Source organism: Colius striatus, chromosome 1, assembly GCF_028858725.1.
Source record: "Colius striatus isolate bColStr4 chromosome 1, bColStr4.1.hap1, whole genome shotgun sequence".
NCBI lineage: Eukaryota > Metazoa > Chordata > Aves > Coliiformes > Coliidae > Colius > Colius striatus.
This window is the reverse complement of record NC_084759.1, coordinates 203756880-203775216: the sequence shown is the minus strand read 5'-3', so window position 1 is coordinate 203775216 and position 18337 is coordinate 203756880. Positions and strand designations below refer to the sequence as shown.

The following is an 18337-nucleotide window of genomic DNA, read 5'->3' as shown; positions in this document are numbered from 1 at the left end:
CTACCTGACCACACTCCTCCAATCCATATTCTGTCTGTGTCTGTTGGATTTAGAAGTGCAATTTACCAGTGGTGGTGGTGAATTCCCCTTTGCTGAAGGGCACTGCTCACACAAAAAGCAGGAGAGAATTGAAAAGAATTTTGATTCCCTGCCCCCTACCTGCTTGCTTCACTTCCCTGAGAGGTTTTGCTGTGTAAGTTAACTGTATTGTGGTTAAATGAGTGTAATCTTTATTATAAAATGAAAGTAGAGTTTTGGCAGAAGTTGGCAGCACTAGAAGAACTGACTTTCTCTGAGTGGATTGGGGTTTTTTTCCAGGAGATGTGTGTATGTGACACAAGCTGAAAAAGAGAACAAGTATGTGTGGGCACTGGCAGCAGGCCATACTCTTCGGGCCGTGCACTGTTTCATCTTTTCCTCTTTCTTCTTTCATTGCCTTGCAAAGTGTACATGCTTAGATATATAAACTAATACATTTATTACAAAATTGTGTTAACTGAACTCATCCTAGTCACTCAGCACTTGCAAAAAGGCTGCCAAGTGCTACACATCTTGTAAATTTATAGACTTTTTTGCAAGGGATGAATACCATACAGTTACTGAGGCAGAGAGAAAGCATCTTCCTTCACCCATAACATACTGAAGCATAAAGAAAGATGCTGAAAGCCAAGATTTCTAGTTTGACCCTCCTACTTAGTGCTTTTGAATGTGAAGATTCCTGCTTGCTGAGGCTGTCTGCTTGTGGCAGGCAAAATTATCATTCAGTGCGTTCACAGCTGAGAGTTCTGACAAGGTCAGTAACCAGCTCTAGCACAGCATGGCTCCTTTTCCCTCACCGCCAGCTTGGTAGCAGGAACAAATGAGACTTCTGCTGCTTCCCTTCTAACGAGGTATGAATTCCAGATCAAATGTTAGAGCTTCTTGTTTCTATGTGAAGAAATGGGATTCAACCCCTGGATGTGTTCCAAGCAGGGATATCGTAAAATTTGACTCTGTCGCTTCCAACTGTTACAGAATTCTGATCTGACACAACCAGGGAGAGAACTGAAATCTATCTACATTTCAAAGATAGAAGGCAGAAGGCACTGCTAGATAATTGAGTCTGACATTTAGAGTATTGCAGGTCATTACATAGAACTGTTACTCCCTGTTTTGAGTTCAGTCGCTCGTGTTTGACTGAAAGATTAACAGGCGTGTGTTGAAGGTGTTTTTCACAAAGGCATGCTGTCTTATTTGGAAGTTAGAAAGGAAGATTTCAACATCTTAGTAATTTCTTCTATTGGTTAAACAGTCTGTGCTTTCTTCTTTTTCATTTCTAACTTGAATATGTCTAGTTTCTAGTTTTCCATAGTTCCATGGGAATTTTAAGCTAGCATAAACTGGCAGAGCTGCTGAAAGCAGCAGTCAGCATCCCCCAGTCGCCTGTTGCTTGCTTTGATGCCAGCTGGCGTAGCTGGGGTGTTGGCTCCTGCTTCTGGCCTGATCTTTCTACACCTGTACAGGGAACCCACTGCAGAACCAGCAACAGCACCAGCAAAATCAGAGTTGTCCAGGGTCAGTACCAAGGTGTAAATCATAGCACAGATGCATGAAGGGTGTTGTTATAAATGGAGAGGTGGATCAAGGACAGGGATGAACAGTCAGGGATGAGAAATGAGTAAAGATGGCTATCCCAACAGCAGATGGTGGAACTGCAGAGTTACTTTTACTGTTGGTTCTTGGCCATTTTCTGCTGGCTATAACTGTGTTCCAATGGTGGCTGGTGTTGCTCTGCAGCCAGCAGCGTGTCTGTGCATCTGTGGTCCTCACAGTGTTAACATCATGGCTTCACCACCAGCTGTACATCAGAACACCAGAGCAAAACAGACAGTTATTTGATGTAGCAAAAGCTGTTCAGAAGCAAGTGTTGTCACAATATTAACATTTATTGATAAATTTTTAGTATCTGGGGTTTAATAATGGACAACTAGTACTCAAGGGGAAAAGGCTTTAGGCTGTTTTACTAGGGAGCTTATGTGAAGCAAATTAGTCTCACTGTTAGGTTGAAAGGGAGAATTCCCAGTGTGTGAGGATTCTGTTTGGTAAACACCTTTTTCAAAAAACAAACTCAGTCTTAAAGATAGAAATTGATATTTATTAGGTAATGGGATGTCTTAAGACCTAGCTCTTGAACAATATCTAGTACTAAACCAGACAACCTTCACAGTAAACAAAATGCTTTTTTTCTGTTTCCTGAATGTTTGTTTCTCTTACATGAGAGCCTTTTGTAGGACATCTCTGTGCCAGCTTTCATGTTTTGAATACTCTATCATGCTTTTTAGTAAGAGGAAAGTATAATCAACCTTTACAACTCAGAGAGAGAGAGAGAGATGTACCTTCCACTGCTGGTGTGTGCTTGCTCTCTAGTCTGGAGAAGGATGCGGTTTTCTGAGGTGTAGAAAAGAGATGGAGTTCACAAGAGTGAGATCTCAGGGACAAGTCAAGCCCAGCAACACAAGATTATCCAGTCTGGGCAAGGGAATATCTCTAAACCTACGCTGTCACCACAAAACACTCTGGAATTTGTCTCTATGCATGCATGTAGCTATGATCTAGAAAGTCAGAATCAGTATCAGTCTTCTAGGGCATCACAGTGTCTTCCAGATACTGCTGCCAGTGTTCACTGATTTCTCTTTATTTTTCAGTGCTGTGAGAATGCTTTTTTTTTGTTTGCATTTCAGTTCACCAGTGATTCTTACTGTAGTGAACATTGTTACTTAAAATTGTGCTACATTTTCTTTCCAAAAGATTTCAGAATTGTTTAGGCAACAATGCTGAACAGATGAAGCATATAGTCACTATTTACTATTCAGCATTCTGACTCCATGTCTCTTACGGCAGCCCAGTGCAAACCCTGCATTTATTTAAGACTAAGAAGTGTCCATCTTCTTTTGAGATGGATTTGATTTCAGATAATCTGATGGTATATTATTTCATCAAAAGTTTGTCTCCACAGGTTCTAGGTGGTACAGATCTCATATTACACATGGGAACTGATGAAAGCAGATGTAGAGGCCCTATTTCGTAAGAGGACTCTATTCTTTATCCTCCTGTTTTTGGTCAGGAGCTAACAGCCCAGATCATCAGAGCTGTCACCACTAAAGTGGCGAATGAGGAAACCACTTCAGTTGAGATCTGATCAATTGCCAGTGTACAATCAACCTATAATCCTCTTTCAAGTGGCAGTCTGATTGTGGGTAATCTTAAATGAAGCTCCTCAAAGCTGCCCAGCTGCAGTTGTCCTAAGGACATTCTACTGCTGCACCTCCTCTTGAGCCTCCCAGCTCTTTTACCTGTCATCTCATTTCCAATGTACAGTGCTGGTTGGCATATTCTAGGCCAAGTGTCTTATTTCTTGTTAGTTCATTTTACATCTCTCTTGTATATTTTTTTTTTGGTTGAATGTGTGCAAAACTTGCTTGGGTGAAAATTTTCTGGCCACCTGTGATATTATAGGGGAAATTCCCATATTTCTCATTTAAAACTCTCACTTTAGGTTTTTATTGAAGACAGAAAAGGGTGTCTTTTCTGTTCTTTCTCATCTTTGATTAAATATTCATTGTGCAAATCCATATTAGCTTGATAAAGCTGTGAAATAGCAAAGTTGTGATCATTTTCACTAGAGGGTGGAATAGCTTAAGGGTAGCTCTGGATTCCCATGTTAGATGTTTGCACTTCACAATAATTTAAGAGAAAGATGGCTTTTATTTACTAAACACTTGCAAGTAAGCCTTAACAAACCCACCACAGTGAAGGGCAAATATTTTTCTTCACAACATAGAGTCTTTTCTTTCTGTGTGAAAAGATGGGATTCTTGGCAGTCATAAAAGTTACCAGAACATTGCTGCTGTTTCCCCCTTTTAAATTTCAGCCGGTAAAAGGCGCAAAATTATTGACAAGCTTCCTCAAAAAAGTTATCCAGGTTTGACACGTCTTTTTAAAATACCATTGAACATTTCAGTTGGAAAATGAAGGATGTAAGGATGGGAGATCAGTGGTCAGTGCTGAAATAGACCTTTTTTTTCGTAAGAAAGAGTCTCATAAGATTAATTGCTTCTGGAATCTTACACAACTGCCTTTGGAGTCGGTGGCAGGCCGTATTTTCCCAAGAGGGCAGTGAGGCTCACTCTCACTGTAGTGCCTCTCTGCTTTTACATATATGATCTAAAACATATATATTTTTAAAGCATTCAAGTAAAAGGAATTCTTGTACAATCTGTGTGCCTCCTTCAGATGCTGAAAGTATTGGTGCTTAAGTTTTTCAAACCTATTAATTCAACTGGGTGAAACCAACAGCAGCACAAAGAAATTTGCACTAAAAAGCAGTGTTGTAGTTTGAATGTATCTCACTCACATAAAGGAAACAGGACTATCAACAGAGGAAAAAGGGAATTAAGGACTTAGATCTTGTGAATTAAGGTTTTTGCTATCTGAGCTTCCTTAGTACTTTTTGAACACCCTCATGCCAGATGCATCATGAATGGCATTTGAGTGATTTGCACCTTTGCTGACTGCAGTGTGAGTCAAGTACTCTGTTGTGCTGTCCTAGTTGCTGTGATATCCATCAAGTGCAGGTCTCTGGTAGGAAAGAGTTGTTTTCATTCCCTGAGAGCCTCTGGGTGTATTTCTGGGGGGTAATTTTTGACAGAACAGGGCAGAGACTGGTCAGAAAGGAGCCTGTGTGGGGAATGGAGACTGAGGATAAGAAAAGGAACAGTCTCAGTAAACGCTTAAACACAGAGACAAAGACTTTTCTTCAGGGATGTGTAGGGATTACGCAAAATAAGGTTGTTAATGTGTTGAGAACAAGCCTGAATAAAACCAATCTGAGGCCACAGTGGACTAGGGGAGTTACTTAGAAGTCTTTTGTTCATCTTGCTTTTAGTGTTCAAGAGTTCCATGTTTTATGTATTTTCTTCTAATAACTGAGCTCTGGAGTTCACAGTGTTTTGATGATGCTTGTGCTGAAGCAGTGTAAGGCAGCAATTCCAGGCACTTGGTGACTCAGGAAGGGTCTCTAACAGTGGTGTCAGAGACAAAGTGTGAACCTGAACACAGTCCTTGGCTCAAGTGCTGAAGCTGGAAGTGAGCAGACACATGTCCTCTGAAGACCAAGATAGGAGATGGGGTTTTTTTTAACGCTTATTTTGAAGAGGTAGTAGCACAGAAACATTCCCTCAGGTCTAGGAAAGGGCTTTGTAGAGCGTGACATTTCTGCCTTTAAAGGGTTGGCCAAAAACTCAGAGGAGCTCCCTGTTGATCCAGGTGTATTTGTAGCACCTGAGAGGGACAAACCTTACAGAACCTAAAAGAAATCTTAAGTCAGGCATTAGATTCATCTCATAGTTCCTCGATCTTGAACCAAATCAGATCACTATATAGGCTGAACTGAGATTAAAAAGCTTGAGCAGGAGGAACACAGCAAAGATGAGAAGAGGTGGGATTGTTCACAGAAACTGAGTGTCTGAAGAGTGTGTATTAAAAGATGTTTAACATAAATACATTTAACAAAGGTTTCCAAAATGCATTTGGGGGGGGGAAAAAGCAATTTCTTTAAGAATCTTAGAGTGATTTACTTGCTGTGAGAACAGGGAAGATGTGGTAGGTCCATCATCTACCTACAGATAAAAATGCTAGAAGCCAGCTTATTGAGAGATGTCTTCAGAAGGGTGTAGGATTTATCTTAGAATCATAGACAAGCACTCTGAATTGTTATAGTAGATCAAGCTCTTTTGTCTGCCCTATGGGAAACAGCAAAATGAGTTCATGAGGACAGAGTGAGATGTGTTTGAAAGTCATGTCAAGATACCTCAGGCAGGAGAGAAGAAATATCTACCTTTCCTCAAAAGAAGCACAGCCATTAGTGATAAAAGGGTTATTTCCAGGCTTTGGAGAGTCAGTCTGTCAGAGACACTTGAGAGAACTGGGAAAGAGGTTTTCTTCTGCAGTAACAGGACACACAGGAGATGAGAACTGTAATTGTGAAGGGGAGGACTAGAGAAAATTCTCTCAATATTCCACGGTATTTTGACATTCCACTTCTGCAGGGACAATCTCTCTCTGAGAGGATGGAGTTGGATAGCAAGTGTACCCTAGGCTGATGGGACAAGGCACTTGAGAAGACTTGTGTTTATCCTGTGTTGCATCCAGAGGTGATGAAACAAGTCTCACTTTGGGAACTGCTGGGGAACAAGGGAAAGAAAATGCCTGCTCTTGTCAGTTTGTCTTTCAGAACCCTTGTGTATAAAGGGGTAAGTCAGATGACTGAAGAGGATGTGTAGGAGGAGGCAAGGGAAACCTACAGAAGCCACCAGGAAGGAGGCAAGCTGTGTAGGACTATTTTGTTCTTGATGGGGTTTTGTTCTTGAGGGAGGGAAAGAAAGTGGTTTCCTATTTTCAAACAAGGAAATGATTGAAGAAGACGAGAAAGAGGGGAGGTGGCAGTGCAGTTTGGTGAGTATTCAGTAAGTTAAAGTACAAGTTTTAAATGGTTCTGAGGTTTGCTGTGGCTTTGGAGGTGCCTGTAAGGAGCAGAGTGGCAGAGGGAAGGACTGTGAAATGTGTAGAGATAGGCACATAAGCAGGGGCTTTTTTTCCATTGGGACTGAAGCAGGCTCTGTGTGGTATTTTCTACAAGTCAGAAATGTGCTGAGCTGCAAGACAGAGCAAAGCTGAAGGAGAAGACCTGCCCTGGAAGGATTATGTGGGCACTAGGGAGACTGTTCTTAAACCCTTTCATTTCTGTTACCTTGCTGTATTTTTTTTTCTGTCAAATAAATACATATTTGCTTGTAGTTTGTTCCAGTAAAGCTCAGCTATAGAATTCACAAATATTCACAAAACTCTGGCTCTTGGGTGTCTGTTTATGGAACAGTACAGGCAAATCCACTTGCACGTTGCTGTCTTACTTGAGGCCCTGCCAGGCAATTTGTTGATACTGCAGATCAAAATATTTATATATGAGTGAGGTCTTGTGAAGTCACTGTTGGCTTGGACATATTAATAGGTCCTCTATGTCTTTTTGGGTGCAGGAGTGACCAGTTCCATGATAGAGAGTGAAAAGAGTTTTTCTAAGGCTTACTGGGGGGACTGGCTGATTCCCCAGAGGCTGTGCTACCATTCAGCGGGATCTTGACCAGCTTGAGAGTTGGGCAGAGAGGAAACTCATGAGATTCAACAAGGACAAGTGCAGAGTCCTGCAGCTGGGAAGGAACAACCCCTTGCACCAGCACAGGCTGGGGATTGACCTGCTGGAGAGCAGCTCTGCAGAGAGAGACCTGGGAGTCCTGGTTAATAATTAACCATGAGCCAGCAACATGCCCTCGTGGCGAAGAAGCCAATGGCATCCTGGGATGCATCAAGAAGAGTATAGTCAGCAGGTCGAGGGAGATTCTTCTCCTTCTCTCCTCTGCCCTGCTGAGGCCTCATCTGGAGTCCTGTGTCCAGTTCTGGATTCCCCAGCTCAAGAGGGACAGGGAACTGCTGGAGAGAGGCCAGTGCAGGGCTACCAAGATGATCAGGGGACTGGAACATCTTATGAGGAAAGGCTGTGGGACCTGAGGCTTTTTAGTCTGGAGAAGAGGAGACTGAGGGGAGATCTCATTAATATTTACAAATATCTAAATGGTGAGTGTCAGGAGGTTGGGGCAGCACTTTTTTCTGTTGTATCCAGCAACAGAACAAGGGGTGATGGGATGAAGCTGGGAGACAAAAAGTTCATTTAAATATAAGGAAAAACTCTTTCAGTGTTTCAGTGAGGGAGCCCTGGCCCAGGCTGCCCAGAGGGGTTGTGGAGGCTCCTTCCTTGGAGGGCTTCAAGACCCACCTGGACATGTTCCTGTGTGACCTGATCTAGGTGAATCTGCTTCTGCAGTGGGGTTGTACTGGATTCTCTCTAAAGGTCCCTTCCAACCCTGCCATTCTGTGATTCTATGTGAACCTGTTAACCTATTTTAAAAAAGAAAAATTAAACATAACAAAACAACAACAAAAAAGATTTTTGAAAAATTGGCTTCGACCAGTGACAGAAAATGCAGCTGAGTTTTGCTTTGGTTTGGTTTTGTGGCTTGTGGGGTTTTCCTGGAGGGGTGGTAGTGTCCGATTTTTAAGTGCAAATGATCAGCTTATGAAACAATGAGAAATCAGAGAGGGCAAAGATAATTTTCTGTACTTTGAGACCAGCAGAATTAAATGAATTAGATGAATGCAGAGTTAGATGCTTTACAGGCTTTTAATTGTGTTTTAAGCAAACAAAACTTTCCTAGTTTTAAAGGCTAAATGAAGTCTGAAGCAATTTGCTGTATGATACAAAATACAGTGATTCAGCATTTGTGATGAGAGCTATTTATAGTTACTCTATTTTTATTCAAAGAAAAACAATAGCACTGAATTTCAGGCAGTTTGACCAGACACTTTGGAAGGTCTCTATTGAAACTGAGGGGAAAAATATCTCAGATTGCTTGATCTTGAAAGCTGAACTTGTGAGCTCGTTCAGCATCCACATTTTAGTGCCGTCCTCCGGAAGGTGAAATTCGGTGCTGTGCTGGAAAGCTACAGAAGCAGCATTTCTCTGAAGCCTAGCTTGGATCCCCCTCTTAAGGAGCTCTCAACATGCACTGTAATTTAATTTTGAAGAATTGAGCAATGTAACTAATCTCTGTTAATTTTTACCATCTCTTCCAGGTTTTCATGATGCTTCTGTTAGTGTGCTGCTGCAGCCGGTGCAGATCCAAATGCCGCGGCTACAAATGCTCGTTACTTTCTCATGCTGGATCCTTCAAATCCAAGAGCTGCTGGCAGTTTCCAAGGCAACCACCTGTGGAATAATTAAAAAGGATGAAGTGTTAGTGTGCCAGATAGAAGGAATTCTTGCCTGGAGAGAGCACCTCATTTTCATCTGTCTTGAAGAATGAAATGTGTGTCTGCCAGCAAAGTTAAGGTAGTACAATTAAAAAGTACTGTTTTATTTTCTGGAGGTGCTGAAAGTTTGAGCAGAAGCAACAATCCTAATATGACTGTGATTTTTCACTTAGAGAATGACCATGGATCCTTTTGTGTTAATTTTTGGGTATATTTAAACAGAAAATCCAGGAGAAAGATGATGATGGAAAGACAATGGGAGCGAACAGTATTTTGTATCAGTAAAACTGTTGCATGAACCGTTTTGCACTTTATGCCGTCTTTCCTCACAGATGATTTTAAGCTGGTAAGGACTAAAATGGAGCATACATTAGTGGGAGCATAAATATAGGAAGTGTAGCCTTCATGCCAAGTACACTGAGATTTCTTTGGCATTCAGTGAAGTGATAGATATAAAAGGATTGTAGGAGTGGGCTAACTGCAAAATGACAGAATCAAGGATCAATCGTTATCCCATAGCTTAAAGTGTACGTGGTGATTAAGTTGGTGCTGAAACTGAACTGATAATCAGATTTAACTTGTTGGTTCAAGTAGCAGCTAAAACCATTTTGAAGTCTATATTCCCACATTTCAAAGCTGAAATGGCATAGTGGAGAAACCAAAAAAACATGCAGAAGAACCCTGTTAGAATAACAAGAGGGTAACAGAAATAGCTAATTTGGCTCTAGGAGTTTGAAACGTTGCTACAGAAGTTTATGGTAAAGCTGTTAGGCTCTAGATCACTGGAAAAGCTCTCAAAGTATAGCATGTTGCTGGATGTATCTGCTTATCGTGTCTTCCTTCTCTGCCAGTCATAGAAAACTGTTTGAATACAAAAATATTACTAATTTCTGACAATGAAGTGAAGTGGAGAAAGCCACATTCACGTTCTTCCCATAGTCCAAATAACTGCTCAGTTAAGTCTGGTTACCTAGCTTGATGCTTTTCTATAGTGAATTTTAGGCCTGATGCTTTTGTGTAGTTTATTTTAAGCAAAAAAGATGATTTCCAAATTCTGAAGTAGAAATATTTGGGATGCCATCTGGGCTTTACATAATAAATTCTTACTGCCAAAATGTTTGTGGGATTCTGTTGGGATATGGATGGGATTTCACATTCCATCTCTTCCACAGCACAAGAAGATCATTGTTTCTGGATGTGGCGGGTCCAAGAAGAAATAAGAATTGTGACTTGAGGGAATACAAACAGAACCTGTCCAGTAACCACTGTTACCTTTTACAACCCTGACATGCAATTTTCAACCCAAGTGCTTTTGATTTCCAATTCCTTGGTTCATTGTCACCGTGGTTTAATTGCCAAATGGTTTTTCTTTTTGAAGTGTTTCCTCAGGCTGTTCAGTTCTTTTCAGTATAGAGCTGAGGAAGAGGTTTTTGGAGACAAACACTGTTTTTATGTATGAAAGGAGGATACTGGCAAAGTATCTGCACCAAGCACAGTGAAGATGATACAAAATTGAGACATGGTGCAAGTAGAGTAGGGGTAGTTGTTGTATGGGCATCCAGATCTCTTGCTTTCCGAGGAGTAACTCTCAGAAGGTGAAATGGGTAGTTGTGAAAGAACATATGTGTGTATTTATGTAAGACTAATCTAATAGCTAGGTAGGAATCATGTGAAGTAGTGCAGGATTCCCAAGAGTATAGACAGAGGAGAGGTTTCATCTTGCACAGCTCTAGAAAGTATCCTTAAGACATTCAAGTACCTCAGTTTTTTCTGTTACACCTGATATACTGTGGATGAGATTCTTCTCATGAACGTTATTTGTAGGTGCTGCTGAAGTGTGTGGAGAAAAGCAGGTAGCTTCTAGAGCCCCCTGAAGGGGATGACTTGCCTCTAAAAAGATACCTTTTTAGAGATACCTTTTTCTCTCTAGAAAGGAATCTCTCTCTTTCCATTGATGGTTCAGCCTGTAACACTAATTTGGCTTAGATATCTAACATTTCAGAAACTTTTCAGTGTGTAATTAGCTGTATTTATATGTGAAATTATTCTATGCTTTTCTCCTCCGTATTTCATTCTCACTCTACAGTTTCCCATGCTGAGTTGCACTGGTATGACCTGCTTACTCATTCTCCTTTTCTCTACTTGGACATTTGACCCTGGCAGTTTTTCCAGACTTCATCTACAAGGCTGTGGTTCAGTATCAAGGATACTGGAGAGCAACGTGGAGTTTGTTAACATAGTTTCTAATAGAAATAAAAACATACATGCTAAATTTAGGCAGCTGGACTATGTGAAAGAAAATAAGAGTGGCCAAGCAGAATTGATTTCTGCTGTTCTGTATATAGCTTCTGTTTTAATAATCTTTATCCCTGAGAAGTTTTACAGGGCTGAAGGAGAGTAGAAACTTATGAGTGGTTTATTCAATAAAATTAAAGTGATTCTGTTCATGTCAACAAAGCAGTTGTTTTTGGCTATTGAGAGTTAGTGCCATATGCACCCATAAAATTTTCTTCGTACTTCTCTTTCTCTAACAGAAGATTTATGATTCAGATTGGAGTACCTTGATGTTCTTTTGGAATGAAAGAAAGGGAGATGATACAGTAATTCTCTTAAAGATGTTTATTAATACATTTTCCCCTTATTTCTATAGTGTCAGAACAAGAGTAGCAAGAGAGTTAATTGCACTGTGGTAGTCTAAAAGTGTCATGAAAATAGCCGTTAATTCTGTTAAGTAAATAGGACTGTTTCGTAGAAAAGAGAACACTTTCCTCTTGTTGCTTGGAATACCAGGTAGTTTTTGAGGTTGGGATTTTTTTCTAAGCAAGTTTTTCCTTCTTTCAAGAGGAACTGTGAATAAAAATGTAGAGGAAGTGTAGGAGAGAGCAATAAACAAGTAATCAATAAACAAGTTAGTGGAAGAGGGAACTGAAGAAACAAATGGACTCTTTTGCCTAGGCTGTAGTTTGAACATCTGAACCCTATGTTTCTAAGTTTTAAGGGTATCAGGCTGGGCAGACATAGCAAGCATCTCATTAAAATGTTGAAGAGACGATTTTCACCTCCCAGAGAACAAGAATAATCTCTGGGAATATCAGGCACTGGGACACTGTGTAAAGTTGTGTATCTTTGGCTTTTTAGCAGTCTCTATGCTCTCTGTCTCCTTGGAGATCAGAAGAGTTAAAACCACCTGTCCCAAAGTGATAATGAGCATTTTCCAGATGCATCAATAGAGGACGCTATTTTTGCCTGTCAGTGCCACTGTAGGAATATGAAACTCCAGTGAACTGTGTTGTGCACCACTGTATTGTGCATGGCCTTCCACGTGACTAGCCACTGCTCGAAGAGCAGTTAGTGACAGCAATCACAACGCCCTTTCAAAATGAGAGAATTGTTTTGCTGTACTTAGGGGATGAATATTTTATGAGGATCAAATTAACATTGCCGTTTGAATGGTTTTACAAATAGAATTATATACTAGATGGTAAGACCTTATGCTTAGTCATGAGATCTCTTTCTGATCTGCCAGCTATTGCTGCTCTGCATTTTGGATATGTTTTTCCATGTAATTCAGAGGACTTCCCCTGACAAATCGCAACAAAAATGTCCAGAATAGAATTAAAAGGTCAGTCAACTTTGATTATCATTCTAGGACCAGTTTAGTCCTCTATGGAATAAATGAAATAACTGGGTTTTGTCAATAGATTTGTTTGATATAATTTCTTTACAATGCCCCCTTTGTGATTTGAATTCCTCATGTTAGATTGTTCATTTGTCTTTTATTTTTAATATCAGGAAGACTTTAGACTTACAGGCTGTGGGTGAACTGCTGGAGAGCAGCTCTGCAGAGAGAGACTTGGGAGTCCTGATTGATAATAGCCTAAATACGAGCCAGCAATGTGCCCTTGTGGCCAAGAAGGCCAATGGCATCCTGGGATGCATCAAGAAGAGCGTGGCCAGCAGGTCGAGGGAGGTTCTTCTCCCACTCTGCTCTGCCCTGCTGAGGTCTCATCTGGAGTCCTGTGTCCAGTTCTGGGCTCCTCAGCTCAAAAGGGACAGGGAACTGCTGGAGACAATCCAGTGCAAGGCCACCAAGATGATCAGGGGACTGGAACATCTTCCTTGTGAGGAAAGGCTACAGGACCTGAGGCTGTTTAGTCTGGAGAAGAGGAGACTGAGGGGGTTTTCATTAATATTCACAAATTTCTCAATGGTGGGTGTCAGGAGGTTGGGACATCCCTTTTTTCTATAGTAGCTAGCAACAGGACAAGGTGTGATGGGATGAAGCTGGAACACAAAAAATTCCACTTAAACATACGAAAAAACTCTTTCAGTGTTTGAGTGAGGGAGCCCTGGCCCAGGCTGCTCAGGGAGGGTGTGGAGCCTCCTTCCTTGGAGGTCTTCAAGACCCACCTAGACACATTCCTGTGTCGTGTAGGTAACCCTGCTTCTGCAGGGGGTTTGGACTCAATCTCCAAAGGTCCCTTCAAACCCTACCATTCTACAATTCTAATAGTATTTAGTAGAGAGGTGGAATGTGGCTTTATATTGCTATCCACAGTCAATATTTCTGTGTTTGTAATGGGCATGGAAGAGGTGTTAACACTGGACTTTTTCGGGGGACATTTTATCTTTATTGCACAAAATGACTTACACAGAGGTTAATAATATACAGTGGTTCTCATGTGCCCATCTAGAGCAGTAGCTTGTCTCCAGCAATTGCCAAACACGAGTAACTGAGGAGCAAAATAAGAGAACAAGAATATAGGGTCTTATTTTGATACAGTTTTTGATCTCTTCACATATGTACTACAGGGATTTAAGAGGCTGTGGATGCCTTCTTCTATGATGTTTACTGGACTTGTCTTTGGAATTCATTAAATCTCCCTTTCAAGCCACAAGATATATTAGGAAGTGGTTCCACAACATGACTAACATGGAAGCCTTTTGATTGAGGGACCTGAACTTCATTTAAAACCCCCTTCTTTTACTGAAAGAGATGTAAATATTTCAGTTCTGTCTATAATCTCCGTGACAATCATAATTTGTTTAGACCTCAGGCTGCTCCAAGTGTTAGGAGCAGCTTCAGAGCCTGTTCACGTATACATGAGGTTAGGACCACTTTCCCCAACTGCAGTTATCTTACTTCACAGTTTATTTCGTCGAGATACTTCATGAATTTCACTGCTGAATTTCATTGATGTGTTTGATTGCCCAATCAGTAATCTGCACGCAGTCCTCTTTCAGTTTTCCCTACTCATTTGCTTCACGATCTTTGCTACTGTGAATAACTTGGTACCATCAACAGATGTTGTCATCTTGCTATTGAGCCCTTTTCATGTCATTTATAAATTTGTTGAAGAGTGCTGGGAACAGATCCCAGCACAGATCCCTGTGGAAAGAAGAGCTGAAACTGCACCAAGTCCTGCCAAAAGCAGAAGTGGATATGCCCACTTTTGCACGTGGCACAATTGCATTTGTAGTAATTTCACTGTGGTGTGTGGGTACACTTGTAAATGTGTAATCATTGTAGAAATCTTTGTAGGAATGGATAATTTCATACCTAAGACATAGTGTCATTTTTCATTAGCTGCATATTTCTAATTTCACCTTTGAAGATGATATGATGGGGAAGGGATTCGCCTTTTGGGGTGATGGAGAATGACTTGCCTTAATGTCTAAAAGGGCCAGATCTACTTGGTTCACAGCACAGCATTTTTCATGTTCTGACTTACTATTCTTGAAAGCAACTTGATTGGAACTTACTGGTTTTGTCATTCTCAGCATTACCAGTGCATAGAAAATAGTGTTGAATAAGGGAAACTAAGCAATTGAATAAATCTCCGCAGTCATAAATAAACACTGGTTTTAGATGATGAAGTGTAGGAAATTACCTTTGCAATAGAAATATTACTGATTCTTGTTTTCTGGTGTTAACAGAGCAAACAGCTAATGCAGTAATAAGAAAACTGGGTCAGATCAAAAGAACCTGTAGCCTAAAATTGTCTTTTCTGATGTTAGTCTGGAGCTGCAGCTTAGGGAAGCGTGCAAGAAGAAGGAACAACATTCTGCATTCGACAGCACAGTCACGCATGCTTCCAGCAGCCTGCACTTAGGGAGTCCTGAGCCATAGGCTGTACTTCAGCTCCATGTTTGCTTCCATGAATTTGTCCAATGTGAACCCATTTTGTGGTCCCTCATCTCCTAGAGCTATGAATTACACAGGTTATATATTGACCTCGTGAAAAAGGCTTCGTGTTTCAAAGGGTTTGTGTGAAGTGTAGTGCCTCTGTATGTCCTGATCTCTCCTCAGTCTGTCCTCTTGTGGGATGAGGAATCTTGCACCGTTTCATCTCTCCTCCTGTGCAAGCTGCTTCCTGAGTCTTGTCTTCCTTGTTCTATTCTATAATACACTGGTGTGTTACCTCCTTTCTAAGATGGAGGACCAAAACAGCAGGCAGAGTTCAGTGTGAACGTGATGCAGACAAATACAGTGTTGCAGTGTCATACTGCTGCTTCCCTTTACTGTCTCTATTCCCTTCCTAATTACTCCTGAAATTCTGTTTACTTTTTCACTGCTCCTGTTATCAACCCTTGTGAAAATTATATTTTCATAAAGCTATCTACAGTGACTTCAAGGTCATTCCTAATAGGGAGAAACTAATTTAGAACCTGTCATTTTCTGTGTGTAGTTAGTTGTGTTTTTCCCAAATGAAGGGCCTTGTGTTTATCTACTTGAATTTCATCTTTAGTTTTCTCTTCCAGCCACACTATATAATAACTAATTGGAAGAAAGGACTGAGGACAACTGCTTTGATGCACTTAATGCTTTATCTTTAATGGACCTGGGACCTCACATTGTATCCTTTTCAGCATAATGTGTGGTTAAGTTAAATGAGAGAGGTCAAAATACAGATCTATACCAGAGTCCACTTTTGTGTCTGTGTAAATGGGTATGTTGTTAGCATGTTAATTAACTGTTGATTAATAAGACCTTCCTCCTTACTCCATTACAACTGAGGTTTTTTTTAAGAGCTTTTAGTGAAGTTGTTAATTTTGGGATAGTCCTCTAATATCCAATTAATCAGAGCTCCTTCAGAGCCCTCATGTGTGTGACCTGAATATTGCACTCCATCAGCATTTTTAGTATGATTTCCTTAGAAATCTGCCTGAGCACTTGTGCTCCTGGCTATTGAATTTCTGGTAGGCTTTGTCAGTTAACAGTCCACAACTGACTGGAGAGGATGATCCTCTTCCCTTCTCTCCTCTGCAGGTAGACTCCAGTGCTGGAAGTTCCCTAAACTGTTACATAAGACTCATCTGGCTTTTCATGTGGCAAAGAAATATTTTTGAGGATTTTTCGCCCTTTTTCCACAACTTTGGCTTGTTGAGCATGGCTTTTAACTTTTTAATCACTTATTGGCCCAGCAGACCTTCAGATAAACTTCACCTTTCTGGTGTATTTGATACAATTTTCTTCTAGAACATCATTTATCAGTATTACATTTTTAGCTTGACCTGCTTGAGGGCAGCTCTGTAGAGAGAGACCTGGGAGTCCAAGTTGACAATAAACTAACTCTGAGCCAGCAACGTGCTCTCATGGGCAAGAAGGCCAATGGTATCCTGGGATGCATCAAGAAGAGTGTGGCCAGCAGGTGGAGGGAGGTTCTGTTGCCCTGTTACTCTGCCCTAATGAGGCTTCATCTGGAGTCCTGTGTCCAGTTCTGGGCTCCTCAGCTCAACAGGGACAGGGAACTGCTGGAGAGAGGCCAGTGCAGGGCCACCAAGATGATGAGGGGACTGGAGCATCTTCCTGATGAGGAAACGCTGGAGGACCTGAGGCTGTTCAGTCTGGAGAAGAGACTGAGGGGGAATCTCATTAATATTTATAAGTGTAGAAATTGTGGATGTCAAGAGGTTGGGACATCCCTTTTTTCTATAGTAGCTAGCAACAGGACAAGGGGTAATGAGATGAAGCTGGAACACAAAAGGTTCTTTTTAAACATAAGAAAAAACTGTTTTATGAGAGTGAGATCTGGATCACTGTGATTAAGTGAAAAGCAAGGAAAAGGCTTGCAGTATCATTCAGGTAGAATGGTGTATTTCTGTGGATGACCTAAAAGGGGAAAATGAGAGGGGAATTCAAAATTAGATATAAAGATAATGTAAAGGTAACCATGATTGTGAGATGATTGTGACTTGGAAAGTTGGTAACTTTTCCTCTTTTTTCTTCACTCTCTTAAAAGTGAAGAAGTGGAAAGTTTGCAGCTTAGAGATGTAACTGGATGTTGCTTGCATTTCTAGTAATATATATTCCATTTTAGCATTGACACTGCACATTCTCTGGAAGGTCTGGAAAGAGTAGCAATAATGATAGTTTTTCTGAGTTTGCAGTGCGTGGTTGAGGTGTGAGATGGCCCTGTTGCCCATGTTGATAAGCACTAGCCAGTACCCTCTATAAATTGTGATTTCTTGGGGTTTTTTCGCAGTGTTTAACCATAGCCCTCCACAAACCAGGCAGTTCCATAAAAGCTGTGTAGGCATCCATTGCCAGAGAGCAGTTCTCCAGGTGGTTCTTTGCAAGTGCCCATCTCCACCATGGTGGTAGAAAGAGCTTAAATGAATGAGGAAACCCCTGACATTTTCAGCAGAAGAAATTGAGTGAGGTGAATCTGTTAGATTGAAAGGTCAGATTTAATTTGAATGTTACATATGGTCAGTAACAACGTATTAGTTGAGCTGTTCATGAGTTTTTAAGATGAGTTTGTGTCAATCTGGAGTTATTCATCCACTACCAAAGAAAAAAGAAAAACCAAACCCTTTTGAGTGTATCTTTTAGCATATTAGTGATTGTTCATCCAAATGACTGATCTGACTCGCTGGAAATTCTGTGGTGCTTTACTTTCAGCATAATGAGAGTGCATGCTCAGGCTCAGATTTGTGTGGGTGAATGGACAGGACTGCGTAAGTTTGCAGATACAGACTCGTAAGCAGCCTTGGGGCTGAGATTAATGAACTTTCTCTGTTCCCTTTTGTTCTGTCTGTAGCTTCCTCAGTTTTGGGCTCCGAGAGAATGCAGACTGGTCTAAAAACTATGTAGATTACATAATGCAGTGCTGTGTTTGGTTTCAGCAGTTCCTCTCAGGTCTGAAATGCTCTTCTGCCCACTGAACGATGCCAAGGATAGAGTTGAAAGCAGGTGTTTGCTTCAGTGACGTTCACTGGTCTCTCATTAGTATGTTAGCATGGGGAAAGATAACATTTTCTGGAGGATGCTGAGTGCACATTCTTCATTTGTTCCCATCACATAAGACTGAGTACAAATGCACAGGAATGGTGTCAGGACAGAGAAGGACATGAGGGGCGTTTTCAGTTAACGCCTGCCAAGAATTAGGAAGAATTAACACCAAATTTTTGTGGTTTGGGAGAATATTCAAGGAGT

The 18337-nt window shown here is 41.0% G+C and overlaps 1 long non-coding RNA gene across 6 annotated transcripts in view; it reads left to right on the top strand.

Moving 5' to 3' along the window:
• The window catches only part of LOC133629607 (uncharacterized), a 129816-nt gene that overhangs the window by 36688 nt on the left and 74791 nt on the right, over window positions 1–18337 (top strand). For all 6 annotated transcript variants that reach the window (XR_009821092.1, XR_009821097.1, XR_009821094.1 and 3 more), the window contains exon 2: window positions 8722–8977. This is a non-coding gene — a long non-coding RNA (uncharacterized LOC133629607). The remainder of the gene's footprint in view (window positions 1–8721; window positions 8978–18337) is intronic.